Source organism: Vigna unguiculata, unplaced genomic scaffold (genome assembly GCF_037176805.1).
Source record: "Vigna unguiculata cultivar grain cowpea cultivar isolate G323 ecotype 2 unplaced genomic scaffold, ASM3717680v1 ptg000278l, whole genome shotgun sequence".
Classification (NCBI taxonomy): Eukaryota; Viridiplantae; Streptophyta; class Magnoliopsida; order Fabales; family Fabaceae; genus Vigna; species Vigna unguiculata.
In genome coordinates, this window is record NW_028196913.1 from 47,501 (window position 1) to 52,500 (window position 5,000).

Sequence of the window (5,000 nt, forward strand, 5' to 3'; positions counted from 1 at the left end):
ATTTTAATTTTAAAAAAACTTGTTTGGTGGAACTTGAAATTCGTATTAAGGCCCTTCTGAGTAAAGAAAAGGCATAACCTTTTTTCTTAGTTCAGAAACAAGAAGATTTCATTGGAAATATTCAGAGATTCTTAGGGAGTCTAAACGAAAAAAGTCTTAAAAAGAAAAAAAATTGTTCGAATTGAATCTTTATCAAATTTGAATATCAGAATAGTAGATATAAATATAATTCAACGGGTTAGGTCCACTTACTTTTTTTTATTTTTCCATTATTGAATTTTACACTTTTTCTTTTTTATTACAAATAGAAACTTTTTCAAAATATCAAGAATCTTTTTATTCTTCCTTCAAATAGAAAGACTATTGCTTTTGAAAAAAAAAGTAAAAAGCCCCTTATCGGATTTGAACCGATGACTTACGCCTTACCATGGCGTTACTCTACCACTGAGTTAAAAGGGCCCTTTTTCTTTCTTTCAATTTCTAAATAAGGAACTAGCATGACTAGTACATATATTTGTTACTGTGTATACTTATTCTATAAATTTATATAAATTATTTCTATAAATTTATATAAATTATATAAATTAAATGATATAAATGGGATTAGAATACATGTACATCAATATCTATTATTTGTATAATGACTCATCAAAGAACAAAAAATTGGATTTACCTAGTGAATAGAATATAGTTAAAAAAAAGAATTGATTAAGATTGGATTTGATCCATATCAAATATATTATTTCAAAATGGATTCTTGAAGTCATTCTAATCATAACACTAAATTCTTTTTATTGATACATAAATGTACTCACAAAATAAAATATTTCATCGAAACATTGATAAAATCGAATCATTGATAAAATGGATTCAATATGTTCTGTCCCTAAACCAAATTTTTATTTTTTTATTGAAAAATTCTATTTTCCAAAGTTTTTTTTCTTAGTATTAGATATAAATCTACCTATCGAATCTTAGTATTAGTAATAAATGATAGAAATGAAGTTTTAACCTCTCGTCCTTTGCAACAAACGAATCATTCCTGTGAAGAATTTTCTCTTTATTGGAACATTACTTCTTTTTTTTTCTTATTATGACTGGAATAAAAAAATTTAGAAATATAAATGATTAATAAAAAATTTCTATGGAATTATGAAAGAACGAAAAATATTTTTTTTTATCGAATCATATCATTATATTGACAATTGCAAAAAACTGTTCATACTATGAACGTAGTATAATGGCGGTCGGGCAAGTATGCCCCCATCGTCTAGTGGTTCAGGACATCTCTCTTTCAAGGAGGCAGCGGGGATTCGACTTCCCCTGGGGGTAGGGTGTTACGAAAGGAAGTTGATCAAAAATTTTCAATAAAAACTGAAATGTATTCTTCCTATTGTGCTGGGTCGATGCCCGAGCGGTTAATGGGGACGGACTGTAAATTCGTTGGCAATATGTCTACGCTGGTTCAAATCCAGCTCGGCCCAAGAATTTGCCGATCCACTATGAAATTCTATAACCCATTTATAGTTCTCTGGAAATGACTGATGTGCTATGATACGGAAGAATCAAAATATTAAACATATCTAAGGTTATTTCTTTTTTTTCTGTATTCCATATTTCTTTCCACAAATTCAAAATCTTGTTAATAATCGGTATTCATGTCAAGATCTGTAAGTAGAAAATATAAGGAAAAATTGAAAAAAAAAATATTTTTTTTTCATTGATTCAATTTTCAATCGATTTGTTAATAGAATAAGAATAAGAAACGGATTACGAGTAATTTGTGTCGATCTCACTAAAGTGGATATCGATATACATATCAATATATAAAAAAATGCGCTTTTTTCATTTACAACAAAAAGGTTCGAATCCGAAATAGAAAAAGAAAAGGTTTGACAGAAACGGTCCGTAAAAATATTTATACAGTACACCCCTTTCCCTGGGATTGTAGTTCAATTGGTCAGAGCACCGCCCTGTCAAGGCGGAAGCTGCGGGTTCGAGCCCCGTCAATCCCGTTGGATATAAATCCAAAAAAATAAAAAATAAATTCCTTTTTTGTGTATTTGTAGGGAATCAAATTGATAAACAAAATTTTATTTGGGGCCCCCCCCTGCTTTTTCATTTGTTTCGCCGAAAAAGGAAGGAAAGGGATTTTGGACTTTCATCAAGAATAAATGTTTTTTTGTTTTATTTAGTATGGATAAAAGATCTTCCTATGTTATACTATTTCATGAGTTGATTTGATAGCTCAGATTTTGTGATTCATGATATTGATCCGATTTGATATCATTGAAATCCAATTTATACCATTGTTGAAAGATTGAACATTTCTATGGGATTAAATCCCGAATTTTTTTTTTAGAAATTTAAGAGAAATAGAACATAATAAAGATTATGGAAGTAAATATTCTCGCATTTATTGCTACTGCACTGTTTATTCTAGTTCCTACTCGCTTTTTTACTTATAATTTATGTAAAAACGGTAAGTAAAAGTGACTAATTTCACTGAAATATGATTTCTTCATTTTTATGAATGATTTAAAAAAATGATCGTACAATCAGCGTAATCCAGATAGTAGAAATCAATTTGATTTCTACTATCTGAGAATTGCGTCCAATTTTTTTTTTCAGATTCTTTTTACAAACAATTCCGGTATCTTAGGAAAAAAAGGGGGTAAAAAAACAGGAATGGTTATTACACGGTCCGCCATTTTCCATATATATATATATCTATATAACCAGGTTAAGCGTCAGTTCATCGAAATAGAAATTTTAAGAAAAATTTGATTGGAATAGGAATCCATTTCTTCTTCTTTTTGATTCCCTTGTTTTTCTCAAAATAGGAATATGGGAATAATGAAAATATTTGTTTGATTGAAAGAGTATTTTCAATTCCTATAAGATACATAGAATACATTACACTACTAAAATATAATAGAATCAAGATAGATTTTCTATTTGAACTCAATTAATTAGTATTAGTTTAAATGAAATATTTTCATTCAATAGTTTCGAAATTCAAAAATTCAGGTAGAAATCAACAAGGTTACTTGGATCCCTTAACTCAATTTTTAGTATCCCTATAGCCCACTTCTTCCCCATACTACGAGGGAAAGGGAAAATGAAAAAACTACCATTAAAGCAGCCCAAGCAATACTTACTATATCCATGTAAATTTTGTCTCCTATCTCTATAAATATGAAGGAACTATTTCATTATTTTTTCAAATTTTTTATTCTATTCTTTTTTTTGTATTATTCGCTAAAAATACTATACTATAATAGTGGAATTGCTATTACAGAGTCAAAAAAAGGATTCTGGGCTAACATCATTCACGAAAAACAAGAATTCATTCTATTTATTAGTTATTAGAACATCTAAAAAGTTTTTTTTGATTATTTTTAGTAAAATCATAAAACATTAAACATAAAAAAATTATAGGAAGTTATAAGTCAATGAATGTTACTACCAGGTGGGAATATTAAGATTTCTCTTTTATCATTTCCTTAAGGATTTCATAAAAAAAGAATCAAGACAGATTCATTTGCATACTTATACTCTTCTTTCTATTTGAAATAGTCCCTTAAATGTCTCCCAATTCGTTCTCTAAAATAATTAAAAAAACTTTTTTTCTTTTCTATTCGATTTTAGAATCAAAACTTTTTAATTTTATTAGAATATAGAATATGAAAATCTAAAGAATACTTTTTTTGAATATTACGAAAGCGAATTAGCTAAATTAAAGCTATTAAATAGAATTGATCTAAATAAATAATATTGATAAAATGTGGAAGCACTCATAAACTTTAAATTAGTCTGTATAGAAGGTTTTTCTTCTGCCTTTTCTCTACCTAAAAATGGACTTTCCTATCCGACTTATTCTTAATCCAATCTAATAAAAGACCCAGTCAGGAGACAGACACTACAATAGTTGTGTAGTGAACGAACTATCATTTCTAAATTTATGGATTCCTTTTCACTACTAGAATCTTTCCTTGAATTCGAGACAAAAATATTTACAACATTTTTTAAGCTACTGATGCTTATAATTTCGAATCAAACGCAATTCTCAAGACTCCTTTTCCCTCGCTTGCTTCTGTTGGAAAAAAAGTTTTCTAAAAAAACGTAATATAATCTTTCATTTACAGTTTCTTATCGATCAGGCGACACCCGGATTTGAACTGGGGAAAAAGGATTTGCAGTCCCCCGCCTTACCACTCGGCCATGCCGCCAATAAAAATATAGATATGAAGTTTTTGAGAATACTCCCCCCTTTTCTTTCTATTGAAAAATTGAAAAACAATCTTGAGACAAATCGCAACCGTTAACTATTCTTTTATGAATTATTCTTGAATATTTGAATAGAAATTTTTTTTTCTTAATGAGATCAGAAAATAAAAATTGATACATAACCAATCAATATTGCTTTTTTTTTTAACTTTGTTCATTCTAATTATAACAGCAACTTTCAATATATGTAAACCCTAGAATATCAATTTGATCTGTTACACAGATATTATCTAATCGAGTATCTTATCCATATCTATATAGATATAGAATACCAATACTATACGGTATTTTCAAGAAATTATCGTGCTTATTCTTTTTTTACAATTTTCAATAGAAAATTTGTAAAAATTCACACAACATGTTATGTGTTTGTTATCCTGAACAAATATGACTGCAATAAAGTTAGAGACAGATCTATAGCTGCAGTTAAATATATGCATGTTTCAAAAATACAAGCCTTATTACATTACACATAACATACTCTAATCATATTCTCCCCAATTCTCTCCAAAATACTTCACTTCAAAATATATCTTTTCTTGACAATTTCGAATGGATTTTTTTTTGTATCCAATTGAATTTGAATATGTAATATCATAATAATGATAGAAATGAAATGCATTTTTTTAGATTCCTAAAAAAAATATTGAAATGCCCGTAGAAATTTCCAATCCTTTTTTAGATTAGACTTTCGATTCTATCTGTTTGTT

The 5,000-nt window shown here is 28.1% G+C and overlaps 4 non-coding genes across 4 annotated transcripts; 2 read left to right on the plus strand and 2 right to left on the minus strand.

The window, feature by feature from the left end:
* Window positions 1-387: 387 nt before the first annotated feature.
* TRNAT-GGU (transfer RNA threonine (anticodon GGU)) lies at window positions 388-459 on the minus strand. The gene has a single exon. It is a non-coding gene; the product is annotated as a tRNA-Thr (tRNA).
* Window positions 460-1,400: 941 nt separating this feature from the next.
* On the plus strand, window positions 1,401-1,484 carry TRNAY-GUA (transfer RNA tyrosine (anticodon GUA)). Its single transcript has one exon. It is a non-coding gene; the product is annotated as a tRNA-Tyr (tRNA).
* Window positions 1,485-1,941: 457 nt separating this feature from the next.
* TRNAD-GUC (transfer RNA aspartic acid (anticodon GUC)) lies at window positions 1,942-2,015 on the plus strand. Its single transcript has one exon. It is a non-coding gene; the product is annotated as a tRNA-Asp (tRNA).
* A 2,146-nt stretch (window positions 2,016-4,161) lies between these two features.
* On the minus strand, window positions 4,162-4,232 carry TRNAC-GCA (transfer RNA cysteine (anticodon GCA)). The gene has a single exon. It is a non-coding gene; the product is annotated as a tRNA-Cys (tRNA).
* Between the last annotated feature and the right edge of the window lie 768 nt (window positions 4,233-5,000).